The following is a 25,918-nucleotide window of genomic DNA, read 5'->3' on the forward strand; positions in this document are numbered from 1 at the left end:
TTTCAGTCTTTATACTGACCTGGTTAAAACAAATTAGAGAATAATAGGGAAGTAAGCGGTGCATCTAAAGGAATCAGTTTCTGCTAGCAAAACGCATTACGGAACATTAATTTAAGGGGGCTCATACACCTTAAATCCCTTGACCGAATATGTGACTTTTGCAAGAATTGGAATATTTTATTTATTTTAAAATCAAGTACTTCCAACTTTTTACAGCTGACTACATAAAATAGCTGCTATGGAAACTAGTAACCTGAAAGTTTGTGTTGCCACAGATATTTTTGTAATTTAATCCGCTTTGTGACAAAAGTTTTCGTCACGTTTCCACCTTGCGCACACGATATTTTTAAAATGGCTAATTGTACATACTTGAAATTAGATGGAATTCTTTATATGAACCCTATTTTTTAACTGAACCTAAAATCTGATGAATATTTTAATATTAAAAAAATTTGTGCACGAAAACATTACAGATTTTTTTAATAAAACACATTTTATAAACACGACTCGAAATAAGATAAAAATTTAACATGAAATTCTTAGAATTTTTGGTTCATAGTAGTTTCCAAATGTTATAAAAGCTATATATTAAATATGGAATTAAATTATGCAACAGAATGTTTTACACTGTGCGCGCAAGGTGGAAACATGACGAAATTTTTGTCAAAAAGCGGATTTAATTATAAAAATATTTGTGGCAACACAAATTTTCTGATGACTATTTCAGAAAGCAGCTATATTATGTAGTCAGCTGTAAAAAGTTGGAAGTAATATCTTTTAAAATAAATAAGTTACCCCAATTCTTGCAACAGTCACATATTCGAAGATCTTATGGGTTTTAAGGTGTACGAGTCCTCTTAAAATGAAGGGGAATGCGAAAATGAGTGGTAAGTTATTTCTACCGCCTTCTTAGCATGCCTTCCCGGTGTAATGGTTAGCACACACGACGGGTATCAAGAATTTAGAGGTTCGAGTCCGTGCAACAGCACTGCCCATTTTTCATCTCGCTTGCTTCGAAAAAACTTAATGTCTCTGAAGTGGCGCCCGAACTAAAGAAGGTGACGGATGATGATTCTCCACCACCAGGATTTGCGATTGGGTTTCCTAATCCCAGCCGCCCTTTAAAAAGGGGGTATATAAGATATTTCTCCCGCCCGCCTTCTCAGCACGCCTTTGTTGCGTAATGGTCAGCAGACTCGGCGCGTATTCGAAGTTGTTGTTTTTGTTACTAATCTCCATGCCTAGGAACATACTAGACGAGGTCCACGAGTCCATTGACCTTTAAAAAATCGAAATCAAGCTTAGGAGACACGTAAAGGTCCACAAGAGACAACTCCAGGCACTCAAGGATACGTGCCGGTGATGCGAGTGCACTGTGGCACTTAGAACAAATTGGGTGCATCCTGATACCACTCTCAAAAGTAAGTCCCCTCAGGTGCCCACTGAAGAATCGGGAAAGTGTTGTCTGAACACATCTTTCGCAATCCATAGCAAGGGATCTTCCAGGACAATCAGCTTGACACCGGGAATGACTCAGGGGAACGAGCCAAATTTGACTGTCAGCATGTCTTCTAATGGAATGCGGTTCAAGATATGTCAGTGAATTGATAATTGGCAAAGGTTCTTCAGAAGCCTCCTTCGCAAGAATGTCTGCCATTTCATTCCCCCATATTTCAACATGGGAAGGAATCCACTGAAGATGCACTTCACAGAGTGACGAGACCTGCCTAACCTTGCTAAGTATTGCGGCTCCGGCCCTATCACCAACTCTTTGCCAGAAGGTCCGAGGTTCGAGTCCCGGCGAGGGCATTGCTTATTTTCATCTTTAATGCTTACCCAAAAATATAATATCCCTAAGGACTTTCTAAGGGAAACTGGCTCGTATACACGTTACACATGGGGAAAACCACGAAAACGCCCATGCAGCCAGCCCGTTCGCGGGATTCGAACCTCGGACCGAACTACCAGTGTTCAGCGACTTTACCGCTCGGCCGCTGGTGGGCCGAAATAAATGAAATGCAGCAAAAATGTGCTTAATTTAATAGGCTGTACAAGGAAGTCATCTGTATTTGATGTATTTCATGTAATGCGCACATTTTTACTTGGATTTTTACTTCCTTGTGCAAAGTAAAAAGGAAGCATTGTAATCGCAAAAAGTTTCAGGCAGCATATTTCAACGAAAATATCCATTTTGACAGCTTTCGAATGCAATTTAACGATGTTTTTGCTTTATATCTGTACGTAAGGACAGAATAAAAGACTCTTTTCCTCCAAAAAAATTATAAAACTGCTTTAAAATGAATTCTGAAGAGAATTTTTCGTAGCTTGTGTACGAACGTATGTACGTACGTATCTCGCATAACTCCAAAAACGAGTAGCCTCAGAACATTGAAATTTTGTATATAGGACTACAACAACATGTAGATGTGCACCTCGTATTTTGCTTGCGATTGGCTGCGCCAAGCGTATATAAATATATTTATATATATATCCACTCTGTTACCCGGCTCAGTGATCTCAGTTTCTTTGCTCTTATATGTTTGTAAATTTGCAACATTTTTTGCTTTACAAATGATTGAATTATGTTGTTCTTATCTTCCGGTTAAGGTTTTTATGCCTTCAGTAAATCTGTGTGCAATTCGCGACAACAAAGATAAAGCCTTCATTTATTATTGCGAATTAAATCATGCTTAATCCTTTCTGGAATATTTTCGAGGAAATATGTGTTTAAGATTTACTTCGTAATTTTTAATGCAGATATTTTATGTATTTTTGCCTTGTCGCGAAGTGAGAACTGAATTAATTGAATGAGAAATACTGAATCGTCTGTGAAAAACTGTTTCTTTTTTGTTTTGTTTGCTTAATTTCTTTTATACATCGTTCTAGGTTTATTATAGTATTTGAATAGAACCTGTGGCAACGATTAGATAATTCTTTAAATGATATAAATTTTGTGCATTCTGAGTTTTAATATGAACTGTTAAGTGAACCTAGCGCCAGAGTGTCGCTATGGTAAACAAATAGAATTTTAAAGAATGCATTTATTCTATTGTGGTTTATGCGCTGTCGGCGAAGTAGATTTAATTCAATCCAATAAGTTTAAACAAAATGCAAGAAAAAATGCGTATAATTTAATATTCCGTATAAGGAAGTCATGTCTTGTACACATCAGATTTTTTTTAATAGACCAACTACCATTTTTGCATACATTTTGTGTGATCAGATATGTTCAATGATGCTGAAAAGCGAATGAAAATTTGCCGACTAGTGGCTAAGACGCTAAAGCTGCGGAAGGATGGCCGAATTGCATTTCCGCAGTTGAATGCTTTGACTGTATAGAGGAGTCATGGTTTTCCTATATAGTAACGAAGTGCAATGTGGTTTCAAAGGCAGTTAAAACAGTCTCCTTTACTTTGCAATGTATTGGCACTTTTCATCATTCCTGTATCTTTAAAATTTATCAAGTTGAATCTTTCACTCAATCAATTTTAATTAAACGGCAGAATTAAGTGTTCTACAGAAATTATGAATATGTAAATCTCAACAGAAAAATAACAAAAGTCATGTCAAGAGAAAATAACATCGTTATCGTTTCCGGACTCACATTAAATTCAATCACTTTTAGCAGATAAAATTAGAAATATTATAACCCCTGTGTAATGATTATCATAGAACAAATATGTAAACACAAACAGTTGATTATATTATAAGTTAATATCATATCTGTTTAATATATGACACAACTTGTGATTACTTACGTTTAGATATATCACAGTCAGAAACAAAAATTTAAATTATTCTCACTTTTTTAAACCCTTATAATTCTTAAAAGGGTTCTAAAAATTACCTGATAGCATTGATTATTGTAATTAACAAGGTTTAAAAGAAAATATAAATTAGTAAATGTGCTTACAATTTCTTGAAGGTTTAAGCTATCTTAAAGTCGGCAAATGGTAAAAGTGAATGAATGAGCCATTTTCAGTCATTTTAGCTGAAATATCATTTAATGATTTATACTAACTTAACTAAAATTTATACTAAATTAACTAAATAAAAATCATTTTGCTTAAACTTTATTTTAACTAAATTAATCCTTTTTTTAAGGGGTATCAGAAACACCTATACCGACAATGTTAAATTGGCCATTTTCGATGTACCTTTTCTCAAAATCTGCTGTAGATACACGCTGGAAATTTTTTTTGTAATTAAAGTATACCTATCTGATTATACTGAAATGAACTTTTAAAACATTTTGAATTTTAGAGTAATTTACAGAATATTTTGTTATGCATATTAAAATTTAGCACTTTCCTCACACAAATTACTTTTTAAAATTTTTTATTCTAATTTTATCACAGAAAGCTTATTTCAGTAAATATTAGGAAACCGAATAAATAAGCCATAAAAATTTTAGATACCTGTGAGCAGTAGTTCCTGAGAAAAGGTACATCGAATATAAAAAAAAAAAAATCACGTTTGGAGAAAAACGCGTTTTTATACAAAAATCCTCATTGATCAAAGCATTCGATGACATATTAAAACTAGATTTTTTCACAGTTCTAATTTTCATAGAGATTAAAGAATGGTATGTTTAGAAAGATAAGAATATAGAGAATTTGGAAATGCAAAAATCCGAAATCGCAATTTTTTGAAGATTTTGGGGTTCCAACACCCCTTTTAATTAAACTAAATTTTCGTTTATGGTTAAACTTCATTCACTCAAAAATTATACTCTCAGAAATTGGTTTTCTAGCCTCATATGGAATTTATTAAGTAATTCATTAAACGAAATTACGAACCATATAGCTATTTTTTTTTAAGTTCGTTCTTTTATTTTACGTATTTATTAAAGGGGCTGACGGTAGGAAAAGATAGTCTTGTAGAACACGACCCTGAAACACCGATAAAAATAAATCTGGATTTTCTTAGTCACACAGGACTATAAAGTTTACGTGGGCTCAGATTTCTCTGCCATTCGCCTTCGTTTATAAGTCATGTTTCCAAGAGATAACTTTCAACAGTGTTGCTATCAAGATGGTAAGAAATGGTAAGGAAGTTGCGTCCCTGTTAAAAATTGGAGCGAAGGAGGATGTGCAAGAGTCCCTGGCATAGGTGTAATGGGCGCAATGCTCGTGTATGAGTGGGCTGGAAATGCGGTCGAGATGCTGTTGGAGGAAATCGGCAGCTTCCTGTCCGCAGTCCTGGCTGACATGGATGTACTTGCACAACACGAACTCATTGAACGCGCTGTAAAAGAAACACATCTATTATTATTTTCTACAGACTGATTCAATCATATTCATCATTGACATATTACGAGGGTCGATCCCACCCCCAAAAAAATTTTACAAAGGCAATAACAAATTATTTATTTCTAAAAAAAATCTGAAAGGTTTCAGATTTTAAATTATGTTCAAAAGGGTTTTTCTTTAATATTTTGTGTCTTCCCTTTATTAAACTAGCAGCTTCGCTGCCAGCCTTCGTCTGGCTTTTAAATGTACCGAGTGAACACCAAACGTTAAATTTTAAAAACTGCGTAGAATTTTACTCTGCAGAACAACTTCATAAAAAAAAGTTATGACGTATAACAAAATTACAATGAAATAAGCAATATCCCTTAATACAAATATTAATTATTCTAATAAATAAATTAACCAACTTCCGTTTGCAAAATCTTAAGAACTCAAATGGTATAAAGGAGGTTAAGAAATTTGTTTCCTAAAAAAAAATCGCTCAAAACTTTTCAATATCTTAAAAACAGTGAAATGAGCAATAAATAACATAGAAGAATACAAAAAAGAAAAAATTCTGAAAAGCAAAGTATAATTAATGATATTTTATCTTATATTTTCAAGAGAAAAAAATTACAATGAAATAAGCTATATCCCTTAACACAAATATTAATTATCCTAATAAAAAATTAACCAACTTTCCGTTGAAGAAAGAAAATCACGCAAAACTTTTCAATATTTACAAACAGTGATATAAGCAAATAGTAACATGAAAGAAACTCAAAAAACATAAAATTCCGTGCAGAATTTTACTCTGTAGAACAACTTTATCAAAATAAATAAATAAATAAATAAATAAAAATGTACTATACATATATATATATAAATGACAATGAAATATGCCAATCTCTTAAAACAGTGGCATAAGAAATACGATGAAAAATTGTTGCCAAACTAAATATTTCTAAAAGAATGAAACTATTCAAAATGATGCGATTTCATCAAAAGTCTATCAACAACAAGACGGGAAAATTGTTGCCAAAATCACATTTTTAAAGATGTGAGAAGTGTACTCTGAAGCTTCATTAAATTTTTTTTTGAAATACAAAATATCATTTTTCCAAAATTCTTTTTGTAAAAGCAGTCGCAAGGATGAAAGTTTAACGTGTCCAAAAATCAAAGAAAAATAAACTGTACATTTTTAAAAATAAACTATTTTATAAAAAATCCCGTTGAAAAGGTGTTAAGCTCCCTTTGTTAAATAAATTCGTATTTAATCGATTTATTGAAACACGAAACTTATTTTAAGTTCGTGTTTAGGTTTCATGACGATCTTTTTTTTAGGGATAAAATAAATGTTTTTTTTTTAGGGAATGCGAGCCATTGTATCTTTAGTTTTCGAAATGCCCTCGTATATCTAATTTAAAAAATGCACATTTATCTTCGCCAATTCTTATAATAACAAAGTTAAAAGTAATAGTCCCAACCGGGACAGTAGTTACCGACGCTGACCGGCGTAACGAAGGACTCGGGATTGAATCCCGGAGAAGGCTTGGATATTTGTAAATGTACAGTGTCTCTGCGGCATGGGAGGACTCTAAATATGCATCGAGCTGAATGTCCTCTCGAGAGGTTTGTGGTAGGAGAAGAGGGGTGCAAGACCCTAGGACTCGCCCCCTCCAGGATGCTCTTTATCAAAATTGGGGGTGCGGAACTGAGCAAAGCCTTGTTACTTGTATGGTGATCAGGGCTCTTTGCAAACGAAAGCGCAATCGATGAGTTTTGTTGGGTTTGTTCTGATGATACTCTGAGATAAGTCACAAGAAGAACAGATCTTGCACGATGAACGAATGTACGAGCCGCACTAAAAGGTGCTCTGCAAAACGAATTCTTTCTTGCATTATAAAATCCACGCATACATTCTGACGCATAAATTATTAACATATTAAACTTGTAGTTAAATTTTTTAAACAAAAATTATATCTGTTTAAGAAGGCCAAAGGACCAGAAAATACGCACGCTTTTAAGGAAAGACAAAATGGATAAAAGAGCAGGCAAAGTAAATACATTTCTAAATATTATATTATTATTAAAAAATTTGTAAGCCCTGTTTGAATAGAAACTCAATAAATTCTGGAGGAAAGTTGCTTCTCCCGAGAAGGATGGAAACGAACAAGCCTTAGGTTAATTGATTCTAGCAAAATGTATAGAGGTTATCGGCGTGAGCTGAGGGATAAATTCGTGGAGGACATTTTATGGGCAACTTTATCGCATTCGCCTTACCCGTGTAGGCCACCTGATAGTCGACGCAGGAAAATCTGTGAAGCTACTGGCTAGAATCTGTAGTTAGGGAGCTTCGGACATGGGGATCTAAAATGACGAGACTGGCGGTTCCATAACCACGAGGGAAGATCGTTTTATACGATTGGGCCAAGGGGGATTGGCGTCAAGTCACCAAGCTAGGATCTCAGTAGCGAGTTCTTGTGCTTTCAGATGTGCTGTCCACCGTATTCTGTGTACAGCCTAGAGGGCGGGGCAGCCCGCCTAGTACTGGCGGGTAGCACGTTTAGACGACCAGTCTTCGGGCTTATATGGCCGCAGTTTATCACGAAGTTCAAGAACAGGGAGTGGTGATCCCGCGGCCAGGACCACGTTTTGGGTTTAGGACCACGTGTTGGGTAGGGGTACTATAAAAAGGTCTGTCGCGCGGTAAGTGTTGGGCTTTAGAAAATGACACTAACGAACCATTTTAAGATGCTTTTTTGCCTGGATCATGCCTCCCGCCTGTCAGGACTTGTGTTTCTCTTGATTTGCTTTGGAAACATGGTGTGCCCTGAATAAGAACAGGAAGCTTACTCAAGCTATGTTCAAGATTTGTGTGTAACAGACGACACAAGCAGGAAGGGTATACGAAACCCTTTATTTTCGATAATTTACAAGTACTCCCGAACTTCGGGATACAAAGACCAACCACTTGTAGTCTGAACGTAAGAATATAAAACTACTAACTGAAACTCTAACTTAAAGCTAATTTTGAATTAGTATACAAATGCCTAGCACTAAGACTGGCCTTTACTTAAAAGAGTACATATGTAGTACGCCGAGCTGCTGAAACTACAATACGTTCTCAAATATTAAGAGGGCTAAACCTCTGGCCTTAAAGTCAACCAGCAACCGAGTGAAAACTCGTAAAACTGCAGTGGCAAGCGGCTTGCATCTTAAAAATTCCTTCTCTCTCCCTCTTGGCAAAAAGCCACAACTTAAATACTTGGGCGTTAGCAAGACAATTTGCATAAACAAGTTAAAGCATTTAATTTTGGCCAGAAGTAGAAAAGAAGACGTGATAGTACAGTTTTAAAATAAAATAAACGTAAGTAAAACTTAGGATCCTTACATGCCTACTAAGGAGGTTTATGAGAGGGGTCTAGGTCGTGTAGTGATTAATGTGTCGGCACACGTATGCAAGTATTATTACACACGTAGAAAAGCTCGAAAACGCACCTATAGTCAATACGTTCTTTGAGCTATGAGGTCAGGCCGAAATATCGATGTTCAACAGCTTTAGTCAGTCGTTCACTGGTGAATCAAATACATGCCTAGCAAGAACCTTCTGATGAAGTAAAAAATGATCTAGGTCACATGCAGGCGGTCACACATCCAGATCAGGCTGAGTTGAAACGAGTAGCCAATTATTACAGCTGACAATACCCTCAAAACTCATCGCGAGTATGGGAAAGCTCACCGTTTTAGACACATTTATAAAATCAGAACTTCCCAAAATGCGAAACCTAATAGATGGTTGAGAACTGAAAAACAGTGAGCTCTGAACACACGAGTGGTACATACGTTACGGTGAAACACCGAAATCTGGAGAATGTCGACTTTCACCGGTGAATGCCAACATTCACATAGTTGCTTGGTGTATGTCCGAAATATTTTCCAAATACTCTCAATTTCTGACTTACACCATGTACTAATGGTGAATGTTGAGCATGAAAGAATATTATATTTCCTTCTCCGTAATTCATTCGCGAAAAAACGCACTTGAGACTTAGAATAAGAACTCAAGAATATAAGAACTTAAAACACACAGTAGATTCAAAATGAGAAAGGAAAATAATAGAAGTTCTAAACTTAACAAATTATGTGATTCAAATCTTATTTATTGCAACAACTTAAACTATTATGACACTTTGAATTGCACAAGAGGCCCTTGCTATTACAACTGCATTTATTTGTGGAACACTTCCTTTTGGAATGGCAGCGTGTACATATATTCCTCTCTTTTCGACATACACCGGTGAGGGGCCGAATGTAAAAGAATGTAAAGAAATATTCGATCTTTCACCGACGTATTTGGTGAATGTTGACATTCTCCGGTGAAAGTCAACATTCTCCAATTTCGGTCTTTCACGGTAACATATATAAATATCGAATACGATTAATAAATAAGTAAATTTCTAAATATTCCAACATTGATGGAGCTTTTTACCCTTTCCAATTTACTTTTTGATGTTTCACAATTCATTGCTGACCTTATTTCCTTCATGAAATTATGAAATTCTTCCCCCCCTTTCCCTCGTTGGTTGGAAATTCCCTTCTCTCTGAAAACACTTATTCAAGTGTCACCCTGAGAATGAATGCTGCGTTTTAACTGATTTTTAACGTATAAACTAGAATTTATGAAATCGCTTATAGCACCTCGGAGGCGGAGGAAAGATTTAGATTTTCACACATGATCACTTAAGAATGTACCATGACTGCATGAATTGTTATTTGGAATATAAACTTGGAATGTGATAAACCTAAATGACATAGTTTTTACTTCCTGAAAAATTTGCGCGAAATTAATCGTTTCTTTTTTTTCCCTTAATTTTATTATTTATAAATATTTTTAAGTTTATTTTTTTCTTTTATTCCTCCTAAAATTACATTTGTATATGTTTTTTGTACCTTCATCTTATACTCTTGAGACGTTACATTCTGAAAATTGAAACCTCCGTAAGATTGAAATTAAGAAAAAAATCTTACAATCTTACCAGCAGGATTCTCGCAGACCTTCGTCAATGTTTCTCTGCTCATCGACATTCTCAGACAAGTGAATTAAATGTCTGTACTTCGGAGCACATTTTTCTTCGGATAATGAGACATTCTTGTAGCAAGGGGAATGTCTCAGATATGCTGTAAAGGAAAAAAGGAATAATTCACGAGGAAAGACTGCACATTGCGCTTTTTGCTAAAAATAATGAAACTTCACCTATTTCTCTTTGAATATTTGCATATGTATATAAGACAGAGTTCCAGACTAGGACTCCGACTCATTTACATCAGGCATTTACATCAACATTTATGTGTAGATGAGGAAAAACAATCAAAAACACGGGTAGAGTAGACTTTAAGGTACCCCTTATATTATGGCGAAGTTGTTGTTTGATTTATCGCCAAGTTGTTTCATTTATGGTAGCCTGACTAGTTGAATGTTATAGAAACCCTATTGTGACGTAATCGGGTGCATGATTCTGGGAAATTTTGAATCATGGGATGTTTTGTAAGCGTTTTTGTGGTGTGTGTTAAAACCGTTTAGATGGATTTGAATGGGTTTGTAGGAAGAAAGGTTCAGATGTCACTATGTGAAGCGTTCGATCAGAAAGAGTACCTGGTTTGAAAAAAGTCATTTGAGTATGATTGATATTTTGATTTTTACGTGGCTCTGGTGTACGAAGCGAACTCGAAAATCATGGTAAGTGAATGGTGAATCATGGTAAGCTTTTGGTAGTGCTTAAATGTATAACATGTTTTTCCTTTTTTATGTTATTTTATTGTTTGGTTTAAAATGTATTTTATTGAGATTATGTATTTTGTTTTTGCCTATATTGTAGACTTCGATCCTCCTTTGACGTTTTAAGAGAAAATATATCCATGTGTACATGGACAAAGTAAAGGGAGTGCGCAATGAAAGTTTGTGCAATTATGGGATTTTTTTTAAGTGAAAATAGGTCGACGTGTACATGGATAAAGTTAAAAGAGTGCGCAATGCCATTTTTGTGCAATTCGGGGATTTTGTTTTAAGTGAAAATAAGTCGATGTGTACATGGATACCGAGTTTGTGCAATTGTTTGAACTTGTTATTTTGGCTTTGTGTAGCGGCGATTTTTGGCGAAAAAATCGCCGCTTCGCAAGCCAAAATAACGAGTCAAAGAATTGCACAAAATCGGTATCCATGTACCTCCAAAAATCGCCAAGGGGTACCCTAAACTATACTTTTACCAAAAATACATTTATGCATTACTTTTGCGGAAATAAAACATAAAAAATAGACTAGAACCTCAATGATCCGATGTAATTGGGACTTCATCACCTTAGATTGACGAAAACGCGGTTTGAGACTGAGTTTTTAATCATGCCAGTTTTCTTTCGATAAGAATATTTGAAACTGTATATTTGAAATTCTAAAAAGAAGTGCATAAGGGCAACTATTAATGTATAACAATATGTATTTTTTTATTACACTATGTGTATACTTTTATTATTGCTACTTACTACTTTATTACTATCTTTTTATTTTCAGTTACCAAAAATTCTGTACAAAATTTTAATTTGTGACAAATATTTATGAAAAAATGCAATAAACAAACTGCATCAAAATTGACACAAACTGTGAAATGCTATCAAGTTTCGTCGTACATTTATAGAATAAAATTTTGTTTTGAAAATTTTAATAATTTTTTTTTGTGATAAATCTAAAAACTATCAGGTACCATTTCTTGACGAAGAAAGATCTATAGGAGAAGAATTCATAGAATGGCTCCTTAAATTTTAGAAAATTTTATTCAAGAAAATTTTATTGTCTATTAATGGCCCCAATGGCAAAACCATTGAATACTGATAGTTCGACTCGATCTCAGATACCGAAGAATTGGCTCTTTGTACGGAAGCTCTCGTGGTTTTTCGCAAATAAAACTTCGATAAGAGTGAACTCCGTTGAAAATCTCTTACGAGGAATTGCCTTTCTTTAGGGAGACATCCCTCGTCTGCTTTCCATAATGAAAATAAACCAAGACTTCAGCCTGGCTAATTTTCATTTTTCTAGTTTCATGCTCATCCTCAGCATCGCCACAACGTTTTGTTTCCCCGGAACTAAACCTCAAATGATTTCTTAGTGTCTAATAGCTTGGAAATTCGCTGTTTCTTACATTACCCATTCAAAAACATCATTCTTTTATCCTTGAAACTCATCTTTGAATGTCGCCCAGACGGTATAGTGGTTAGGGCAGCCTACTGCGAAACCGAGTTTGGTGGAAAGGGAGAGGGATGGGAATTCCCCAGGGAAATCTTCCTCAAAATTGGAATGAAAAATAGAAGTCCAACCTCTCCTTGGAGTAGGCTGTGGCAACCATTTTTCCATGCAACACGGACACGACAGCAACAACTCATCTTTGAATCAAATGCCGGTTAGCGATCTTTTTATTTATAACAGCTGCAGACTAGATTTTTTATGGTAATATGCAATAGACAGATTGTTAAATGATCGTAAGAAAGGCCAAACAATCCATCACTAACAAAATTAGCTAATACTACTAAAGTTTCCAAATTATTTCTTTAAAATAGCTCAGTTAACAGAGGTGTTGGCGATGCGACGGAACAGAGATGCAATAGGAACATCCTTAAATGATCCATCTCTACATATAATAAAAGAGTATGTGTGTGTAAATAAAATTGTCGTTAAGTTTCTTAATCAAAAATTAATTAAAGTTTAAAAAATGTGAAATAGATAATAAAACAAATTCAAAATTCAATATTCAGTCTTCCAGGTGCGGGTGGAGGACTACGTTATTGTAAATTTGATGGCTTTAGGTATCGTTGTTTTCCCACAATAACTCGATGATTTAAAAGAAATGCCGTGTTTACTCGCGTAATAGTCAATATTTGGTGGCAACAGTTTGAAAATTAAATCAACGCAGAAAAAGAATCGACGCAAAATGCCGAAACGAAATTAATAACCCTTCTGTGATAACGCCCTTAGGGCCAAAAAGAAAGAAAAAACTTCAAAAACACAAATATAAAATGTGTGTTACATATATAAATTAACCGAGAAGTTATGCATTTATCCTAAAACTGTAGATGTACAGAAAATATTATGTTTCCTCTACACGTTCCAACGAGTTGTTTAAGATGTAAAAAGCAGTATTTAAATATATTGTACTTTCGTGGATATTATGAAACTTACTATTTTAATGATTACAAGAAATTAGGTAACTACGCGCAGAAACGTAAGAAGCTCACACTGAAACAATTTATTAAAAAGATGTTTGTTGTAATATTTTCCGTAGATGTTTCAAGCATTCACATATTTTAGGAAATCTCTAGACTCATATTATATCTGAAAGTAATTATTCGGCAGAATTACAAGTGAAATTAAGGAGTTTTTTTCAGAAAAATCCCAAAACGCTGTGCGGTTGGACAAAAAATTCCACAGTAATATTTAGTTGAAAAACTCGCGCATTACTAAAATCTCACAGAAATTGTTGATGATGATTTTAGACGTTTGTTAAAAAATTTCAGTGTTTCAAAAAGAACTTTATTTACTTTCATTTTGAAAACACTAATGACACATTTTAACTCTATTCAGTCAAACCGTTAGAAACCAAAATCTAAAAATAAAAAGTCGTCTGCAGTTTCCTTGGTAACTTAAAAAATAGTTTTATTTTCTTCATCGCGCTGCCACAATAGCGCTTATAATTAGGTACGAAACAATTGTTTTGTATTGAAGTTATCCCAAAAATTGTGTAAATTTTGTAACTAATGTAAAAACTGTGGTAAAGATATATGGTCTACTTTGATCAAATTCGTTTTATTGTCTATTTTCATATTATTTTAAGCTTTAATGGATTTTTGATTAACAAACTCAAAGATAGCAAAGCGAGCATTCATAACAGTGTACGGAAAAATAATCTAGCCGGCGGTGCTGTCTTTCGAAAATTCTAAAGATATTCAGATTTCAACGGTTGCCCAAAAGGGTTTGCTAAGGATTTTCTACGCTCTCGCTGAGCTCGCAGTCTACCAGACTGCGTTTGCACTCATTCCTGTTAATTTATCTCTTTTTGTCCTTTTAGCTTTATTATTAAAAATAATTTTCTTCGCACTTACGCCATATACAGTTCAATACCCGCTACGTATTTATTTTATAATTTGGTAAAAAATTTGCATTGATATTTAAACCTGTCCCTGAGTGATACGAAAATCTTATATAAATATTAAAAGAAGACACATTTTCGTCAAAATATGCCGTCTTGTGACATGTTTCTGCTGCACTTTTACAGGACCTTCCTTCCTTAGATGTTATGACAAAGGGCTACCAGGAGCAGTCATTAAAGTGCCATTTTACGTTATAGAACTGTAGCATCCAGACGTATTTTAAGAACGTTCTAAAGTTTCCGATGAATTTTTTCTTGTAGAACACGTCGCCTTTCCTCATTTTGTGGAAGTCAAGCTAGGTTAAGTTTAAAAATATAATTTGCTAGACCCAGTCGAACAGGTTCGGAGATCAGTGGCATTTATTAAAAATTTTAAGTAATTCCAATCTTTAAATTATTCCAATTAACATTAAGAAAAAACCACGAAAACGCCGATGCTGCCAGCCCGTTCGGCCGGAATTCTAATTTAAAGTACAATACCACAATACCTGACCTGCAAATATTATTTTCATGGAAACTTACAAATTTTGCAGACCATGTACTGTATTAATACACATTTAATAAAAGAACATTTTTCTTCAGAAAAGTTTTTAAACACTTGACGCAGTATTTACATGATAGAACTTTTTTAGGCTGATGAGCAAAGCACTCTTATAATATCGAATGTAATGAAATCAATACCTGGAGTCACTAAGACAGTAAAATGCCGTCGATTATAAGGTCAGTCTACTGTCAAATTTCTCCGGGCTTTTTACATTTTTTTCTGCTTAAAAAATTATAAAACATATTTTATTTCCCATTCTTTTCGGGTTGCCTTTATTATAACTCACTGAAGAGCTTTCCTGTTTCTTCGATTTACCGCCTGGGAAATTTAACGAATGCAAAATATAATACATAGAATAATAGTTAAGATAGGTAGGCACAAAAAGAAAAATAAGTATAATCTCTTACCTCAAGACGAGCTCAGTCTGGTACTCCAAACGTGTTTGACCATCTTAACATTTTACTGGTAACAGCATTCCTTAATCCATACCAGCATTTTCACTCGTAAAATGGATATTATTTTACTTTGATATAAAATATCACATGAATATAAATGCTGTCACGAACCGTTGAAAACAGCACCATCCACAACATTCTTTTAATCACTCTTATATATTTTATCATTTTCTTCGCACGTCTCTGTTTTTCTGCTTTGAAGAAAATGTGGCTTTGTTATTGGAATGGAAACGGTCGATTAAAAAAACGTTGTACTGGTTTTGTAATAATTACCGAAAATTTTCATTTTTAGTAAACTTTTCATGTTTCAATGATTTCTTATTTCAGAAAATTCCACTATATCCACAATTCTATGCGACCATGCATGCGAAAATATTTCATGGGTGGCGGGAGGGACCGGGACCCCTCTAAATCTTCCGTTAATTCCAGTGCATCCACGATTCTATTCGACGTTAGAGAGGTACTGGAACACGGGAAAATATTTCATCGGTGGCAGAAGGGATCTACGTTTGTATGCGATAACAAGAGAAAGGTATTGAAACACGGGAAAATATTCCATCGGTCGCGGAAGGTTCCGGGACCCTTTCAAGCTTTCCGGTAAAATCCGACGGCAGGATACGCGCATCCTTTGCCGCTCTGGCGGAAGGTTCCGGGACGCCTCTAAGCTTTCCGGTAATTCCAGTGCATCCACGTTTTGTCTGCGACGACGGGAGAAAGGTATGGAAGCACGCAAAAATATTTTCTCGGTCTGCGGAAGCTTCGCAACGCCTCTAAGCTTCCCGGTAATTCCGCTGCGACGACGGGCATCCGTCGCGGAAGGTTCCGTGGCACCATCGAAGCATTCGCGTATTCCGACCGGTTTCCATGGCTCAATCCCCGAAAAGAAACCCCGATGCTTCTCGGCGCTCCTCCAAAAGCTCGCCAAAATATACGCCAAAAGCAAGCTCGCCAACTCGCCAATGCGAAAACAAAAACAAAAAAAAAAGCACATATGTTACTATCCTATATTTCTCTCTATACTAAGGTAACATGTAACTTTCGTAAGATGTGACAATCTCTTTTTAAAAGATTTTGGGTAAAAAAGGATAGGTTTATAGAAATAGGATAAGTATACAGTTTCTCTTCGAATCTAGTGGATATATATTAGATAAATATATAAGTCTGCTGATCCTTGCTCTTTTATTTTTTCTTCTACTTCCCTGTTCTCGCCTCGCCTCTTCGACGTCATGGTGGACGTAAGCGAATCAGCGGTTTCTAATTTTTATGCGCATGTCTTTTCTGCCATGCTCTTTTTTTTTTATTATTATTATTTGGGAAAAGCATTCTATACTTTGCTGGCTGCTTTGAAAACATTCCTTATGGGGATTTTTATTCCTCTTTAAGGAGTTTTAAGGATTTTTTGGTAAATCTTTAAGGATTTGTAGGGATTTTTATTGTAATGAAAAACACTTTCATGAGTAAATTTAACGATAAAAACATTTTTAGGGATTTTGGATGAACGCATTTCTTAGAGGGATACTTGAAGCGGTGGAAAGCGCTTCCCTTTCCCTCCGCTGAAAAGGAGGGATACTCATGCTGGAGATCTTGAGAAAATCTGGGGATCGTTTAAACATTTAACTTCTCTACATTCAGTTTTATACAGAGGAAAGTACAAATTGTATTCTTGGAATGAATGCAATTTTGTACAATGAAAATGTATTATTGAACGAAAAACTGTAAGGTAAATAACATCTTTTTTTAAAGCCATAGGAGTAGAAAGACAGATATTTGTTACATCAATGAATTTGTAGTAAATATCGAGTTTTTCATTTCGAATGCTATGTTCCATGTATGCGAAGTAGCTGTGTATGTGAGATAATAGTCATAACCGTATGGCTTTCAACCTTTTCACGTCTAAGGACTGTTTTTCAATTACATTGTTGTCCCTGCCTTTTTGGTTAATTTTCTAATGACATATAAGGAATAATTGTTTTTATTTGAGACTTATGAATAAAATAACGCAAACTAGACTGCAGAAAATTCTTCAGAATGAAGTTAATACTGAAAAATACAATATTGATGCACTTTTTGGTTTTATATATAGTAGTTAATATGGAATCCTTAAAAATTTGTCCAGCAACTTTACCGCCCGGCTGATGGTGGCGTTTATAAGTTGAAAGCTAGAAATAGGGTTGTGCAACTTCAGACGATATTTTGTAAGAACTAGTTATAAGCTAGATTACGTGTGGATTGAATTAAGTACCATGATAATTCTAAAAATGGTTTTGTAGCACTAAAATGCATGCCATGCCAAGCCAAATGGGTGATAAATGCCCAATTGCCGTAAGGTATCACAGTGCAAAAGTCCAAAATAATTTCGGAAACTGAGAAAAATGTATTAAATTTAATTGTGTGCTAAAATTCTGTAATACTAGAATCATACACTTATATCGAAAAACATTTAAATTTTATAACGTAGGATTTGATTCTCTTTCACAATTGGGATGGAGCTGAAGTTATCTTGTCTATTAGGATGATGTCCAATAACAGACACTTTTGCTTTTGAGCGTGATGAATTTTTGCACTTGAATAACATTATAATGATGGTAAGTTATATACTATATTTCCTATATTTTGCAGAGTATATTTACTGAGGCCAGTAAATGCTTTTACCGATTTCTACTCTACTTCTACTATTTCTACCATGTTATCTGCCGACTTACCGGAACAGGCTTGCTACTTACATTTCATTGCTACTAATTTTGCTTATTTTCATTACACACACACATATAGAGAGAGAGAGAGAGTAGTCGCACTTTTTTAATTGTCTTTATCTTCTTGCGTCAAGCTGAAACATTACTGCATTCTAGTAATGAATAACTAGAATGCAGTAAGTTATTTTGATGTAAATATTAGAATAGGACATTCATTCCTGAGTTGTTTGCTTTCTGCATTGGTAGCCTGGTCTAAACCGCTCCACCTATCTGTATAATTATCTGCTTTATAGCCTGGTTTACAGCAACTGTGTAAGTTTATATTTTAGGAAAGCATTTTTTTAGGTTTTCATTCTCGTAATGTTGCATACTACATATCTGGATTTATCATTTATCCACAAAGTTATTGGGGTGTTACATTTTCACATTTTAGAAGCGCTTCAATTTAAAATATGTTTCTAAATTTTATAAATTTCATTTAGTGTTACTTCCATGTAGTAAAAATCACCACTGAGTATATTCTTTCATTATAATTTATAAGTATTTTCGCAACCCATAAATAAATAACTTTCATGTATTTGTGACAGTTTTTGAAATTCGCTGTAAATGAATTAAACCAAAAAGTATTTTTCTATTAAAAGAGACCGCACATCTCTAACACAATTTTTACATTAGTTAAATTTTTAGATTCCTTTAATAATACAAAGCAATTGTTCCTTTCCTAATTGTAAGCGCTATTGTGGCAGTGCGATCAAGGAAAAGAAAATGATTTCCGTTGCCATGGAAATCGCAGACTATTTTTTATTTTTAGATATTGGATGAGAGAAGAGTTAAAAAGAGTTGCGAGTGTTTTCGAAATGAAAGTAAACCATTTTAAAATACACTCCACTGAAAGTTTTGTAACAAGTGTCTATAATCCGCAATTGTGTGATTTATTGTGAAATTCCTTGTCTAACCATACAGCGTTTTACGATTTTTTTGGAAAAAAGAAACCCTCCTCCTGTTGTAATACAGTCGAATAATTATTTTGAGATATAATAATACGAGTCTGAAGACTTCACCAATTATTGCTGCGACGTATAAGAAATAAATAAAAAAAATATTTCTATGTAGGATTTCATCAAGGATCATGTGCTTATAAGCGCTTGTGGCAGTGCGATCAAGGAAATGAAAATGCCTTTGCATCGCTGCCGACGACTTTTTATTTTTAGATTTTGAATGAGAGAATAGAGTTAAAACGATTGCGAGTGTTTTCGAAATGAAAGTAAATAATATGTATTTACGCCTTGGATTAATTTGTTTCTGTTTGTACTTGGAAATATATTAATTATCAGTTCCGTAGAAAATAGCCATGAAATATAGTCATTTCAGACATCAAAAACATAACGGAAATTACATTTATAGTTTTTGAATCATCAAGTTGTTTCAGTGAAGGAAACTGGACTATCAAATGTGTTTTCGACGGAATATGAACACGAGACTTTCCGATTCCGATCTGTAGCCGGACGTGTGATTCTAACTATAAGGTTAAAAACGAGCAATTTTATTTATTATGTGAAAATGCTATTTAAAACAAGATTGAACATTTCAAATGATATATAAATATACCGGCTACGTATAATATCACGAAAAAAATCACTGAAAGGGTCTTGTCACTTTTCAAATTGCTGCCACTATGTGTTTCTCGCATTCAGAAGTAACAACGGTATCCAAATTTCTCAAAATCTGAATAACCGAATATGGGCAATTGTAAGCTGCCTCATTCTCTGAGTAAATGCTGATTAGGTTCACGTTTCGCTATGTTGCCCAGCTAATTGCTCGTTTTATAGCATCAGCTCGCCTCCGAACATGCTGTTATATTCATGCAGGTGGCTTTTCAATATTTTTTCTTCATATTCTGAAATTAGAATAACATGAGCACTCCCGACTTTGTTTTTCATTTTCGACTCGTCCCTACAAGGCCATGAGGCATTTGTTCCCCCCAATTATTCTGAATAGAAAACGCTACTTTTCTTACGTAACTGCATGTTGAGGGGAAGTTTATTGTGAGTTGGTAGAGGGTAGGTATTCTCCGTTCACTTGGCAAAAAATTTTGTTATGCAAAAATAAAATTCTTAGCTAACATGTTTATGAAGTTCCTGTTAAGATAAAACAGATATATCTACATTTTAATGCATTATATTATTATATTTATCCCGGAAAAAAAGATATAATATGACAGTTCAACCAAAGAATGATACAAAGGTTTATGACTGAATATTGGAAAATGAAATTCTTCGTTTGTTTATATATAAATCTTTTCAAAGTGGTTCCAAAAATGTGTGAACACTCTGAGCAGTATGTAGGTAGTAATAAAAGGACGAGCAATTGGCTAGAAAGAATTCTATTTACTGTAAATGTGTTTCACTGCATTACAAAGCTACAGGCAGGAAAACTGTCCATTGCTAAACTAACTATGGTTGGGGATATAATTCATGAAGTCATTATATACATGCGCGGTTGATTAGTTATACAATTCTCTGTTTAGAATTAATCTTCAATTTATACATTTAAATTTTATTACGCTAAAATTTATTAAACTACTAAATTTATTACGTTAAAATTTGCGTTATTTCGATTTATACGTTTTAGAATTAATTTTGGAGTTATAAGTTTAAATCTCCTGAACTGCAGAATATTTTAAAGATACGGTTTATTATTTTCGAAATTGTATATGTCATAAAATTAATATCTGCCATTATGCTTTGATTTTGAATGCATGAATATCTAGAAATTTTTAAAAATACACTGTTAAAACAGGAAATGAAAATGTCGTGAAAACCCTATCACAGAAGGAAAGTTTTATTTTTTGACAGGATGAAATTAAAAATGCTGATCAGCAATTAAATTCATCTCTAATAAAAATTAACTAAATATTAAATATATGTATGAAATCTTTTAGAGTAAAAACTGAAGACAACACAATTACAATAATGAAATAAAAAATTTATTTATATGAAAACAATTGGATATTGAATACACACAATTTTTATATCGTGACAAAAACAGAATTAACACATTCATGACATGTAAGCAATGAATAAATCATGCGTCAAGCGTTCAATATTTCTGAAACAAAATCGATTGTATATTTAACTATTACATATAATTGCATAAAAAATTTATCTATAAGACTGCTGAATATAATTTAAAATAATTTATTCCTTTATGATTTATAATAAATAAAAAAGGTTTATAGACGCTTTTATTTGTGATTTATGAAGTGAAAACGCATCGGTGGGTAAGAGCCCAATAAAGACTCTTACCTACTGATGCGTTTTCACTTCATAGATCACAAATAAAAGCGTCTATAAACCATTAAAGATATTTGGGCAATTTAAGATAAAATATCAGAATCAGCATGTAATCCATAATAAACAGGTTCATTTTCTGATAATTTACAGAATAAAGGAAAAAATAAATTTATATTATAATATATTCTTAAATAATATACTGGTTTCTAGTAAAACAGTTCAACTTGTGCACTGGTGTGAAAAATTAGCTTATCAGTGGAACGAAGAACGTAGAGCGGACTGAGAGACTAATCAGGAGTTCCACGCATGTGTGGTACATGCAAGCACAGATCAGCTGCTGTCGTCTTTATGCACGAAAAAAATGTTATTTAAAAAAAAATTAAACTGATTGTAAATAAGTAAATTTTTTTAAAGGAGGCATAATAGGCTATATTTTAAATGATTTTTCCTCTTTGGTTTGGTTTGGAAAATTTAATATAGAATTTCAGGCATTCTGCAGAAATAAAATTCTCATAAAAATTTGCTATTTCATTTTATTTTGCTTCATATTTATTGCTTCATATTTTTTAACTATTAAGTGCATACACATATTCCATGAAATGGAAGATTTTCAAACATTTTCCTGTTTAGAGAAATTTATCGGGAAAGTCTCAAGACATATGGAACAAGCGTGTTACCATAGCCAGGAGGCTGCACAATGGTGGTCTGTTTGTACGACGATCCGTAAGGTGTATACCATTAACGCCTGCTCGTCGGGGAAGTTTTGGACAGATCAAAAAATGCATATTTCTCTTCGGAAAGAGCGTCAATGTAGCCTTCGAACCACTGCTTTGTTAAATTCGCCATTTTGAATAAAAACAAAACTTTGAAGCCACAGACGATAATTTTGACTTTTAAAAACGTAGTACAATTGCAATTACATCTTTGCAGCAAACAATCTTTTATTACCGCTTACCGAAATCGTCTAAAAAATGTCCGAACAGCCTCTGTAGATATTTGACTTGGATGTCTTGAATCATAAATTGTGATGAAAAAATAGGATAAAAATAAATTATTTTTTTTATTTAAACGCATAGTACATTTCGCCTATAAAGCGCACCGAGGCTTAAAGCGGGCCTATAATTTCAAACTACATTTTTAATTTTTTATAAACTCCAGTAATGCTTGATGTGATAGGAAATGAAACAGTTGATGTGAAACGAAAAATTTAGTTTATATAAAAACAGCAGGTCACGTAAAATCTGCTTAACAGAAGGTACAAAATTAAAGCCTATTAGCAGGTTGCAACCAAAGCAAAATTTTCAAGTTCTACGTACATCTGAAAAGCAAATGTATGAAAACATTTCATTATTAAAGAAATTAGTTCATTCTTTCCGAGCAACAATTAAATTCATAAATATATTTTTTTATTGCTGGAACAGGAAACAAAAACTTTTGACACCAAGTTAATACGTATGACCTCATGATTTAAATTTAATGTAATACGACAACATTTTCTCAGAATTAACGAAGCACTAACGTGGCAATAATATATCGTTTCAATTGTACTAACCGGAAACAAAAAGTTGTGAACAGTAGCTATTTATTTAAAATGCTAACATTAGCGAACAATTTTCGACATACAGTAGAGTCACATGCAATCGCTTGCTTTCTTTAGCGTCCGAATATGACCTTCTATAATAATACTAATATGCTTAATGCTTGGCAATGTTATTTTTATTTCATATTTTGTAAAACTTACAAATTTTTTAGTAACAACCTCTACGATGTGAAAGCGAGCAATGGCGACACTTCTCGAAGTAAAGCAGATTTTTATCTCCAGCGTGGAAGACTCTTGCCACTCGGAAAAATGAGGGCGAAAATTGTCGTTTTCACAGTTTTTAAAAACCTGATGTGTACACCACATGACTTCCTTGCACGGAATATTAAATTATACGCATTTGTTCTTGTATTTCAAATTGGATTGAATTAAATTTACTTCGTCGATAGTGCATAAACCACAATAGAATAACCGCACTCTTTAAAATTCACTATATTTGTTTACCATTGCGACACTCTGGCGCTAGGTACACTTAACAGTGTTACATTTCGTCCACATTATAATTCAGAATACATATAAATTTATATCATTTGAAGAATAATCTAATCGTTGCCACATGTTCTATTCGAATACCATAATAAATTTAAAACGATGTGTAAAAGAAATTAAGCAAACAAAACGAAAAAGAAACAGTTGTTCACAGACGATTCGGTATTTCTCATTCAATTAATTCAGTTCTGACTTCCCCACAAGGCAAAAATACATAAATACTCAAAATATCTTTATTAAAAATTACGAAGTAAATATGAAACACTTATTTCCTCGAATAAATTCCAGAATGGATTAAGCATGATTTAATTCGCAATAATAAAAGGTGATGTTGCTTTATTGTTTCGAAGCTTAGTTTATCTAGATTGGCAACAAGTCCACTAGTCTGCTAAGTTTCAAATGTAAATAAATATGGCTGCTATATTTAAAAAATTAGGCTTAGCTGAACTTAAACAACTTTTAAATTGTTGATTGATAACTCCACAAATATTGCATGCAGATTTACTAAATGCATAAAAACCCTTAACAGGAAGATAAAAACAACATAATTCTATCATTTTTAAAGCAAAAGATGCGCAATTTACAAATATATAAGAATAAAGAAACTGAGATCACTGAGCCGGGTAACAGAGTATATATATACATATATTTATATACTTTTGGTGCGGCCGATTGCAACCAAAATTCGAGGTGCACATCTACATGTTATAATAGTCCTACGTACAAAATTTCACCGCTCTGAGGCTACTCGTTTTAGAGTTATGCGAGATACGTATGCACTCTTCAGAATTCATTTTCAATCAGTTTTATAATTTTTTTTTGGGGGGGAAAGAGTCCTTTATTCTGTCCTCGCTTGTGGATGTCACGCAAAAACATCATTAAATTGCATTGGATAGCGATCAAAATCGGTATTTTCGTTGAACTATGATACCCGAAATTTTTCGCGATTACAATACTTCCTTTTTACTTCGTACAAGGAAATGAAAACATCTCTGCTAATTAAAGTCGTACGAAGATGAGAATAGTCGAACTGGCTTGCCACGATTTTTTTTTTTTTTTTTTTGTAATCCGAGAGTAGTTCTCTCGCAATTCAACTCCCCGCCGTCCGGAGGAGATAATGCCACAAACAAGCAAGCAAACAAACGTGCATAGCTTTTAATAGTACAGACGATTACTTTTAAAAGAAGGTAGATACCGATGTTAAATATGTAGTACATCTAACAATATAGGAGGAGCGAAAGATGATTATACAATATTTATGAATCAGAGTAAAATTACAGTGAAAATGCAACAGAATTCGATGATGTGCATGAAGATATAATGGAAGACAAATATGACGAATATGCTGCAGTTACAGAAATTTAGCAGCCATGTTACTTCGAATTTCACTCATGCTTTTTATTCATACTCCTAAGACGTAAAATTAGAGAGCGCATTAAATTGGACACGAATATTTTCACATTGTAACCAATCATTTAATATAAACTCTGCTGCTAATACTGTTGGACTAATTCCAACAACAAGGCTGCCCTCTGGTAAGTTGGAAGAGAAGGACTTCAGGAAAAAGCCAAATGTTTAACCTGATAGGTTGTTTCAGACTCCTGCTCTGTAATTTTATTAAAGTTAAATGTAATGTCCGTGTCTAACTTGAACCTGCTAATAAATAAATGTTACACTATAAAGCACTCTTACCTCTCTGACCCTATCCAGAACGACCTTGTGCCTCTTTAAGTAAATAAAAGTAGTTCTTAATTTTGAATACCTATTACAAAATCGTTTTTACAGTTTCCTAGTTTTAAATAATACCTAGCTTAAACGGAAGGGTGAATAAATTTCTTACTTTTTTTTTCAATTTTCCATTTTTTAATCCAAACCAACAATGTAGTCGATATAGATATCATACTCACAGCATTTATTACAGTTTGTCTTTCAGTTCATAAATAAAGAAATGCTTTAAGCTGGATAATTCTTAGCAAAAAATACAAATAAATGTCATTTATTAAAAATTATTTTTAAATAATTTTTAATAAATGACATTTTAATAATGACATTTTTAATAATGACATTTTTTATTTATTAAAAATTATTAATAAAAATTAATTTTTCTTTAATTTTTTCGAGGAAATAAGTGTTTAAGATTTACTTCGTAATTTTTACTATAAATACTTTGAGTTTTTATGTATTTTTGCCTTCTCGCGAAGTGAGAACTGAATTAATTGAATGAGAAATACTCAAAAACTGTTTCTTTTTTGTTTTGTTTGCTTAATTTCGTGTATACATCACTCTAGCTTTATTATAGTATTTGAATAGAACACGTGGCAACGATTAGATAATTCTATTCTTTAAATGATATCAATTTTGTGCATTATGAGTTATAATATGAACGAAATTTAATAGTGTTAAGTGAATCTAGCGCCAG

At 33.5% G+C, this 25,918-nt stretch overlaps 1 long non-coding RNA gene across 1 annotated transcript in view; it reads right to left on the reverse strand.

The window, feature by feature from the left end:
- Positions 1-4,754: 4,754 nt before the first annotated feature.
- Positions 4,755-25,918, reverse strand: part of LOC146993026 (uncharacterized) — a 280,544-nt gene continuing 259,380 nt past the window's right edge. The window contains exon 3 of the long non-coding RNA XR_015038890.1: positions 4,755-5,247. This is a non-coding gene — a long non-coding RNA (uncharacterized LOC146993026). The remainder of the gene's footprint in view (positions 5,248-25,918) is intronic.

This window comes from Stegodyphus dumicola, chromosome X2 (genome assembly GCF_044657685.1).
Source record: "Stegodyphus dumicola isolate Sdum_Otavi_A_Nest chromosome X2, ASM4465768v1".
Classification (NCBI taxonomy): domain Eukaryota; kingdom Metazoa; phylum Arthropoda; class Arachnida; order Araneae; family Eresidae; genus Stegodyphus; species Stegodyphus dumicola.